Source organism: Neofelis nebulosa, chromosome 7 (assembly GCF_028018385.1).
Source record: "Neofelis nebulosa isolate mNeoNeb1 chromosome 7, mNeoNeb1.pri, whole genome shotgun sequence".
NCBI classification, from domain to species: Eukaryota; Metazoa; Chordata; class Mammalia; order Carnivora; family Felidae; genus Neofelis; species Neofelis nebulosa.
In genome coordinates this window covers 80,157,049-80,167,994 of record NC_080788.1, presented here as the reverse complement: position 1 = coordinate 80,167,994, position 10,946 = coordinate 80,157,049, and the positions used below count along the sequence as shown (strand labels likewise).

The following is a 10,946-nucleotide window of genomic DNA, read 5'->3' as shown; positions in this document are numbered from 1 at the left end:
ATACAAGTCCAGAACCACAGCATAATATTATGAAGACAAGTGCATATATTACTTAAAGTTCTAGTAATAGCTTTAAAGGTTTATATAACTTGGAATCACCATCTTGAATATTATTGGTAAAATTATGAAAAGCTGCTCTAGGATCAAAACACAATGGCATGTTAATTTCATAGTAAGATGTGATCTTGCAGTTGTAATTAATATCTCTCTCAAGAGCTATGGGTCATTATATAGTTTAATTCAATTACTTGATTAAATAGAGATAATCCATTGTAGGTATTGGCTAATGTAATTCATAGCAATTTACACAGGATAGGCTTATCAAAGATATATAGTAAGAAATATTTTGTTTAACATACATTTTTACTAGCTTCAGAATTTATAGATCATAATTTACTGTGCTCTGGCAGCACACGCATGCACACATGCACACACACATACACCCTGTGGTTAGTTTATTCCTTGCTACTTTTACAATCAGTTACTGCTTTGGTGAAAGCCTAAAGCTTAATCCATTAAGAGCCATTCAGAACAAAACAAACAAACAAAGCTTTAACCACTTCAGTGAAAACAGTGCAGATCCAACAAGCAGCCTTCTTAGAAAACCCCAGCAATTTTAGGATCAATAGCCTCATACTGGATGCTTCTAAGTGATAAAGCCTAGAACATTTGTGCTGCCAGGTTTTGGAGAATAAAACAAAACATAAAAGTGTCTGGGAAAGATAATTTGATAAGTTTAGTTTGGAAATACCCATGTAGTGCACAGGGCTGCTTAAGTTCTATCAAGAGTCGTGATAAAAACAAGCTAACTTAAATATCACTTCAAACTGAAAATTTTACCTCTATTAGTCCTGAGAGTTGAAACTTAAAATGTATTTTAGTCTTCCTCCAAATTCCCCTACTTGCAGGTTTATTATTACTACTTGTAATTGATGTATGTGAGATCTTCGGTAGATCTCCATTTGTCTATTTCTTGGGGAAAAATCTTATCAAATATCTCCATATTAAAGTATTTAGAAGAATGTTACATCTACTTGATTCAAGGCTACAGTTTTAACAATAAAACTAACAAATACACTTATATATGAGAAGAGCAAAAACAAACATTTTCTTACACAAGATTAAAAGCTCCTTCGTTTCCTTTTAGAATTATTTCATTGTATATTATCCTTTGTGAAAAATCCATTAGCTTCTTTTATACATCCTCGAGTCTTAAATAATAGCCCCTTGCTGCAGAATATGTTTCATGGAAAAAAAAATCTGTCATTCCATAGAATAAAAAAGGCCTCCTACATCATTACATTATCCTTTTCAGTTATACAAAACAATCTTACAATACTGTATCTCCTGTAGTTATAGTTTTTTTAAATGCCTTTACGTTTATACTTAATTATAAACTCTGTAATGAAATAGGAGTATTATTTATTATTTATCTCAAAATGTCAACCGGTTAGACTTTACCCACAAATTATCTGGAGGCATTAAATTATATACCTTCATAGGTAGTCAACAGACACTTGGGATTGCCTGCAGTATGTTTACAAGCTAATTTGTTTACTGAATATTGTCTACTCGTTTACATTTCTGCCCTTTTTTGTTTTTAAAGCAGATCCTCGCTGAAGAAATATACTTAATGTAAGGAATTAAAAAAAATCTTTTTAGTTTTAAAAATAAGCGTCAAATCAAAAGCAAAATAATCTTTTTGCTGAAATGTTATCAAATAACATTGACCATCAACATTTTACAGACTGAAGAAATAAATTACCCTGCAATACCATTAAAATGCATGATTTTCTTGTGTGTCAGGAATGCTGTGCAGTTTTGTCTGGATTCATTAAGGCGCTCACTGCATAAGTGCGTTGCCAACAGGGATGTGGGTGGCTGTAATGGCAGCCTGTAGGTTTGTATGGAAAACAAGTATGGCACAGTGAAAAAAATCCTTCTCTCACCCTACAGATACCTGTACGGAGAGCTTGGGAGGCTTTTCCATAGGCTCATTGTCAAGTGAAAGTTAAGCCCCCACTCACTGGGAAGCGAAGGTAAGTCTGAAAAATTGCATTGAAGGAAAAGGAGAGGGGAGGGGGGGTGGGGATGAAATCACCTAGCATTGAAGCAGCCTAACCAAGTGACAGACACGTAGACAACTCTGATGCTGCCAGAACAACACTCTGCACAGCCCACCAGCAAGCAATTTGTCACTGCGACAAGAATATCCTCCGCAATTTGGCATCAGGGTCCTTGGACAGCCAACTGCGCCTGTACAGCACGAGACGTGCTATGCGGCAACGGGAAAGATGGGAACCGACGTTCTCGTTATGTCCAAACGTGTTATTTTATGAAAAACATATCTTTTGTCATGATCAACACAGAGACAGAACAGTAGTAATTGATGATAACTGGGGACAAATAAGACAACAAATTGAGAAAAAGTATGTTCTTGTATGTTTTTGAGGTACTCTGTGTTGAGAAGATTTCAGGATGTTCGCTGTTTGTCTGATATTTTATGGCACACTCCCACAGTGTTTCCTAGAAATAATGAATCCATAGGTGTAAGAATGAACTGGAAAGATTTTTGGTAGTAAACCAGTTGCTTTTAGCAGAACATACTCTGCTTTGTTTTAGGATTGTATGTGTTTATATTGTGTGTTGATTAATATGTGGCTAAGTGCAAACCGTTTCTTACTGGTGTGATTTGAAATAAGACAAAGAATTCAAGGTAAGTTGGGTTATAAATGTGCAAAGGAAAGACCCTTTACTCTTTACATTGCTACTCTGGTAATCTATTATAAAAGTGCAGTAAAGGAGAGAAGCCAGGGGCATAGGATAAAGGTATCCGATAAATAAGCAAGTAGTGTTCCCCTTGCCAATTACTTGGCATCTTACTTTGTAATTAATGCCACAGTAATGAAAAAAGTGGTAGGCACGAAGATTGGGCCTTTTGTGCATTCTATACAGAACCAAACACTCATAAAAATCTAGCTCAAAGCTAGCCTAGTTTGGCTCTCTCCACAATCAAAACTTGCTAGGGAATTAGAACAATCCCATAGGGGTGTGTGTGTGTGTGTGTGTGTGTGTGTGTGTGTGTGTTGCAATGTATTATATAAGAGTGACATAAGGCAATTGTGGTATTGCTGTCTCTATCACAGAGACAAGACTGTCCTTCATTCCCCAGACATGATAGAAACTTGTACCCATTCTGCCAGTATCTAACATCATGGTATCTATTATGTTGTTCACTAGTTGTGCTATGAAACACTTCAGCTAACTGCTACTTAAGTGGCTATGATAACTGCCTTACAATGCCTCGTGTATTTCCCAGTAGCTTATAGATTTTTGCTTTAAGGGAACTTTCAGAAAATACTAAAGCTACTTTAAATGTAAATAATAGTGAAAGTGGTAATACTACATAGGCACTTTTTAAGATGGAGGAAAGAATCTAATTTAGGCAATTTTGATATCACTTGAAACAGTACAAATTTAAAAAATATTGTTAATATTATATTAATCCTTAAAAACATGAAAAACACATTTTTCTCTAGCTATCCATGTAAACTGGACATTGGGTGGTTTGGAGTTGGGGGTTGGAGAAAGAGATGTTTAACTGCGAGACTTGGATATGGTGTTAGGGGCGGAGTATGTTGAGTAGCTATGTACACAGATAGCTAAATGAAATGACCTTAGATTTATATCCATTTAGGGGTAGGACAGGGAAAGGGGAGAACAGAGAGGTATGTGAAGAGAGAATGTTCGGGGCTAGAGGGTATAAAATATAGTGGAGATCATAAGGAAAACTAACCCCTACTTTTCTAAGCTTTGCATGGGGTGTTTTCCGTGCAACTCCCATTAAAGTCAATGGGAATCATGCGGCTAAAACCCTATGTAACTCTTTGACAATTTACTTCCTAGTGTCTGGAAAAGAGTACTACCTACTAAGGGCAATTTACTCATTTTAGTTTGTGCCTTCCATACAAAGATGAATTTGATAGCATATAGCAGGAGGAAAAGAGAGACTGCATTTAAGATTTTGTTATTGCAAAAGAAATCATCACTGAAAAATGTCGTCTAAACTCTCACCTTGTTTAGCAACAACAATAAACAGAGAAAAGCAATCCAGTGAAAGAATATGAAAAGAAGTATGGACTTGATTACAGGAAAAATGGTGATTGCTATATGAGGGTGTTTTTTCCCCCATTTTAAATTCTCGAGCTCTGAACACAATCGCAGGATAATAAGAATAGAGGACAATTCTTAAGACACCAAATTGAAGCTCTTGATTACTTGCTTTTTCCCATGCACCTCAAGTTGTACATATGTAAATATAGCTATGGTAGCCTTACAAAATCTTTAATAATACAAATACAGTGAAGGGGGGTTGTCATAGTTTCTAGTTATGGGTAGAAGTATAGATAAAATGACAGATATTTATCTTGCTGTAAGCAATAACTAAATAAATGTATTGTATACTCTATCTAATATTATTTTTGAAAGCTATAGACTGTGCATGTTAAAAAGTACATGCTATTTATAATCTCTTTCATGAACTTGGAAACAGGAAACTAACACTGGCTTGCAAAGTCTTTATTTTTATTATAGGGCTCTATATTTTCTTACTTTCAAGTGAAATGTCTATTTAGGTGCTTTACTGATATAATTCTTATAACTGTACAACCATATAATAAGCTTATGTGGGCTGAAGATACAGCTCTTGTGTTTTCTGAGTCCCTTCTCTGTGATTTGTTTTCTGACTTTTCCTTTGGAGGGTGAAGAAATAAGATACTACATGGCTCTGCTTTTTAGTGCATGGATCAGAGACACATCTATGAACAACTGCCTACGCAAATTGATTACTGGGCAATATCATTTCTCAGTTTTTATGGGTAAATGAGTGCTTCTCGTCATGGACCTAGCTTGTGCATCAATTTAGGTAAGCATACTGCTGCAGCAGCCTTGAAACTATTGCTCTCTGATTGTACCAATTAGCAAATCCTGAACTTTACCACCAGGAAAAGACATAGCTCCACATTTATGAATGCCTGGCTTTTGAGAATTAGAGTAATTATGTCACCAAACCTACCATTGATTTTCAGGTAGACATCTCAATAATTTTGTAAGAGTAAAAACCTTTCCAAAAGCACACTGATATTTTTATAGCAGAAATAATACATAGGGATGAATGCAGTGATTTGATATGTGAGAACATTTAAGAGAGAGAGAGAGATACTTTACTTGAACAGAATTTACATGTATTTTTGGGCTGAGTCTTTGATTATAAATTTCACGTTGGAGGGTTTTGACTTGTTTGAGAACTTCTGAAATCTGATTTCCTTGAAGGGTGGGGTTGAGACTTCACAAAATAATAAAAAGCATGTGCTATTATTAAAGTAGATTATGGGACTATTGTAAAATCATAGACAGTGATAAATTTAAGACATTAAAATTCTCTAAGTTGTAGTTTTAAAACTCACAGCTGTGTCTTACATCCCAGGCCATTCATTGTTTGTGACCAGATCACATATCCTTAACCAAATACACATTAAAAGATTTCTGTTCCAAATTAAACCTGAATTGAATTTATCACACAGAGCTCTTTAGTTATCCATTAAGGTTTTTTTTTCCATTTTTTTCTTCTTATGGTGTTTTTACAAACAACAAGAATAAGTTAATATTTGTATTTAAAGCAAAATAAATTCAGGTATTACAATGGCACTGTTATTCACAATGTTACAGAAACTTGTTTTCCTCCTGTATTATAGTGTCATTGTTTCACTTTGGGTAAGAATCTGAATAATCATTAATACATTCCATGGAATCAAAGATGTATAGGATTATATATTCTAGGTCTCTCATTTTACAAATTATCTTTGCCATGATCTGAATGAATAAGATATTTTTAATGCAAAATTAATATCTGTTTACTTCAGACTTGTTTTGGTAGAAATTTACTATAAATCAGTATTTGACAGCCCTGAGGCTTAAGACATCTTTCAGTATTCGCTCTTTTCATATCTCCCTCCATGTAGTTAAGAAATTATTATGGCTTTGACATGACATCTATGTAGTCATTTTGTAGTATGTAGGTGGGGAAGACATACAGAAATAATATATTTTCCCTTGAAGTATCTCAAAATCACATATTTAGTTGGCAGAACACACGCGCGCGCGCGCGCGCACACACACACACACACACACACACACACACACACACACAGTCTGCATTTCTTTTAGCTCAGTGAGCACATTTTGAATATATTTGCCCTGAAAAATTTTTCTAGTCCCGGGAATGGTGTTTCATGAACTGATTTTATCACCTGTACAAGAGAATTATACAAATGTTCTCAGTAAGAAACCAAGTAAATAAGCGTATGATAGGTTATATTCATAAGGTGTTTGTTTATATTATTTTCTTTACTGCGACCACTTTTGTCCTTTTCTTGTATCCCTGTTTATCTTCACTTCTTCAAATATGGCACTTGACTAGCCTTCTGTAACTAAAATACATTTGGAAAGCTAAAGTGTGGATGAGGGTAATTTTGGGGTAAGAGCATAGTACTGTTAATAATGTTGATTTTCTGGCCCCAGAGATCTTTGGGATTGTTCATTGCTCATATGGTAAATTACTGATGCTCCACTTCAAAGGTTTGAGGCCTAAACTCTTCTTTGCTACATCTAAGAAAAGGAAGCCACTGTGTAAGTGGCTGAAGTCTGGAGCAGAAGGTCATCCAATATCACATGTACTTGTTTGGGACCAAAGCATAAGAAAGAAATCCTCCCAAGCAGTGTTAAGTTGTCTTCTGTCTCACTAGTGTGTGCACACAACTTTAACATTAAGGGGAGTCAAGCACAGGTATTGAAAAAGGAAGAGGACTTTTAAGGTGAAATGAGATCTGGAAGTGTTTCAATGTTACCCTAAAGCAGACAGGAGAAAATCTATTTCCAATAGTAAGAACTTTGAGACTTACAAGTGATGATGCAGAATGAAAAACATGTTTTACAGTTCTAAAATATGTAACAAGTAATGTGATGGCTCAGGTGAAATGCAATATAATTTTCATAATTATTTAAGCGTGAAAGGCACATAATTGGGTTCATTCACGGTCTTTGAAGTAACAGTGTTGGCCAATGGAAAAACCAAAAAGATATTTGACTGATTTTTTAATATCATGCTATATAAATCTGGGCAAGTCATTTAAACTGTTTAGGGACTACATGGGCACAAAACAAACAAGATTCTAGCACTCTTAACATAAGAAGGAATGCAAGATTTGTAATTATTTCAGATGCCTGATGTTTCCATTGTTGTTAGAGCTCTTATGCTTTGAAAGGATATATTCTTTTTACCATGATAGTTTCATTCATTTACTCATTTGTTCCATCAGAGATATTTATGGAGAACTAACTGAAGAGCCTGACCATCCTTCCTATCAGTTATTCAGAGAGTAAGATAAAGTTCCAGACCTTTAATATATTCATAGTCTGGCGATTGAGGCAGTAAACCAAAGTTAACAACACAACAAAACAAGGGTTCTGATAAATGCACACCAACATGTCTATGGGAAGTCAGAGGAGGGGCTTCTAATTTTGCCCCGGAGAGACTGGAAGGCTTCATAGAGAAGGTGATCACTGAACTAGATTGATGGCAAAAATGGGACTACCTCGGTTTCTTGCCAAGAGACCAAAGATGGCCACAGGAGAACTGACTTAATCTGTACTGTTTAGGAGGCCATTGGCTTTAACACATTGTTTTTTTGTGGCTCTAAAAAATGTGCATGATTGTGAAGTTCTGCTTTTGCCAATTTGTTCTGGTATTGGGTGTTCTTTCTTCTCTTAAGGGGAAGACAGTAACTACTTAAGGGGAAATATGTAACTAATATGACTACTTACTACATAATCAGTACCTCCGTTTTTTTGAATGGTGTGCTTGTGTGCATGTGCGTGCTCATGTGTGAGAAAGTAAACATAAGTGAATGTGGCCAGGAGACGTTCATGGTATCTGTTGAGATAATAGGAATGATGCTGGCATAATAACAAACTCAAATAGGGAAACCTACCCTCAAATTGTTGTAAATGTTTGATGGGATTCTAGGGCTTTCCAAGAACAGCCAAATATACAAGCTTTCCCGCCCCCCCCCCCACCTTTCTATTATAGAATAGAAAGGATTGTGTTAGAAGGATTGTCTTTCTAGTAGGTGTGAAAAAGAAGCAGGTAGCAGGAGGGCTTGGTACAGAGAAAATATTTCCAACAAAATCAGAATTTAATGATCTAGGTCAGTGTTTCTCGAACTATAATGTGCATAAGGACCACCTGGAGAACCTGTTAAAGTACAGTAGGCCTAGAGTTGGATTGATGAATTATCGTTTTTTTACCAACTCACAGGTGAGGCTGATGTTGCTGGTTGAGGATCACACTTGAAGAACCTCTAATCTAGACCTGTGCTTCTCAAATTTAATCTGTATATGAATCACCTGAGGATCTTGTCAAATTGAAGATACTGATTCAGTAGGCCTAGGGTGGGTGGGAACATTTGCATTTTGAACACGCTCAAAGGTTATGCTAATGCTGCTGGTCTGTGGTTCACACTGTGAGAAGCAAGGCCTTAGGTGATCTCCTACATTATGAGTCCAAGTCATATGACTTGGCCTGGTGATTTCAGAAAATAATAAGATCAAATAACGACTTCTGGTTCATTTCCTGAGCAAATAATATTGTGTCCTTACCAAAAAGAGCTAATGAAGAATGAATGCATCTTTTGTATACCATAGGAATAGATATTAACAACTCCACTGAGAGATGTATTCCTGAGCTATTGTTCCCTGTATAAAATACCTGCCTTAGTTACTGTAAAAGTTAGGTGAAACTTAGGTTTCTTATTTTAAGTAGCTTCTATAACTCCCTGGCCTTATATTAAATGCATTATATTTCTCGGATTGTAATAAAGTTGTATTTAGGTACAGAAGGTAAAAATGGATTGGTCTAATAACTCCAAAAGAAAATCTTAGAAACTGTACACTGTTTAAGTTGTGTTATTTAGCCACAACCCTTGTTTAAAAATTCTGTTTAGTTAGGCAAGTTCTATTTATGTAAAGCAAAGGTTGAGGGGCGGCTAAGTGGTTCAGTAGATTGAGCGTCAGAATTCAGCTCAGGCTGAAACTCAAGGCTCCTGAGTTCAAGCCCCACGTCGGGCTCTGGGCTGACAGCTCAGAGCCTGGAGTCTGCTTCGGATTCTGTGTCTTCATTTCTCTCTGCCCCTCCCCTGCTAGTGTTCTCTCTCTCTCTCTTTCTCTCTCAATAATAAATAAACGTTAAAATTTTTTTTAAAAAATATAGCAAAGATTGTATTAAATCTAGTGAAATAAGCCAGAAAATATACTTATTTTTGATCAAATAACAGTCTCTGGTGGATTATATGGATGTGGGTGTCAAAGAGCCTTACTGGTAGGTGTTGGTTGTCTTCCACCTCCATTTTCTCAATAACTGATAAATCTCCATTCCCTCTCTTCTGTGTAGCCCTTTTAAAAAATAGAGGTGTGAAATAGTGGTTATGGTAGTATAGTAAGGGATTTGAAGTAGAAATTTCCAAGAGAACATTCAAATAAAAATGCAAGAAATAGCATCTGTATTATATACTTTGGCTAACTTTGAGTGATTTTAGGCATCCGAGGGATGCATAGGTTTCTATTCTCCTTATGCCCCTCCCATTCACAAATTTTCAAGTGATATGATAGTGTTAAATCCATTGACTCAACAGTTTGAGTAAATTTCTCAATTCTCAGTTTATTTATTTTTTTGGTGGACTTGATCAAATATGTGTAACTGATTATGTTAATGCAAATGCCCAAACCCTCAGCCAAATAAATGTAAATATACTTGAAGTAGTAGTGTAATTTTTAATATTTCTTTTTGTCTGTCCTAGGTGATTTTTGTATTATCATTTCCAAGGCTAAATGATTATCTTAACAAAATGATTATCTTTAATTGATGTTTAGGTGCTTTTGTCATTTCTACTTCTTCCTGTTTCCCAAGTATATTAATTTCTGATCCACTTACCAAAGTGGACTATTTCAAGAAAAAATTTTACTTGCAGGATATTTGACTTCTTAAAATACCACACTCGTGTCTTAATATCTAACCAAATGAAGTTGCAAACAATGTGATTTTAAAATGGAGATGTTTGGGCTGGAAGGGCAGTGGTTCTTAATCTTTTAGGAAATATCTCTTTACAGAAAATGCTCAGTAAGTACACACAGAGAAATTTTGCATACAAAGTAGTGCATATCTGCTGGCCTTTTGAAGGAAAATTAACAACTCTGATCTTGATAATTGAGGTGAAGTTAACAAAAATGCCATCTTTTTTTCTTTCTTACATAGACCTTGAAACCAGATGGATCAATAGACTGTTTTTCTAAATACATCATTTTGTTTTTATTGCGTAAACCTTGCCTTACAAATAAGCCTTTATACTGATTTGTAACATGGAAGCAAGTGGACATCTGGCTTCTGTGAAAAATATGATTCACTCATTTGCATTTTTAAATTCCATTCATTCCATTTTTAAATTGTTCACTTGTCCTCTTTGCTCTTTCTAAAAGCAACTCTTCTTAGCTCTCTTCAATTTTAAATACCCACAGAGTTTATGTTACTTACAATCCAGATCATCTCTTTAAAATTTTTAAGTGAAAATCAATATTCAAGGCTCACAGAATGTGCAAACCCATAGTATCCAGGTAAGTGAGAAGTTCATTGAAAACCAGTAAGGAATTTGGATGACAAACATGAATTTACCCCTAGTACTTTATAATGGTCTTGGAGGACTTTGAAATATCTTTCAAAGGCCATTTAAAGAAATTCAGGATCTAAATACTAATAAATAATTAATTCTTCCAGTTGGTTGTATATAGAAAAATATTTTGGGTACATAAAGGTGTTTGTGTCACTAATGATATGCTGT

At 35.3% G+C, this 10,946-nt stretch overlaps 1 long non-coding RNA gene across 2 annotated transcripts in view; it reads left to right on the top strand.

Moving 5' to 3' along the window:
* Positions 1–1,892: 1,892 nt before the first annotated feature.
* The window catches only part of LOC131517046 (uncharacterized), a 140,161-nt gene continuing 131,107 nt past the window's right edge, over positions 1,893–10,946 (top strand). For both annotated transcript variants that reach the window (XR_009264356.1, XR_009264357.1), the window contains exons 1-2: positions 1,893–2,039; positions 4,760–4,924. This is a non-coding gene — a long non-coding RNA (uncharacterized LOC131517046). The remainder of the gene's footprint in view (positions 2,040–4,759; positions 4,925–10,946) is intronic.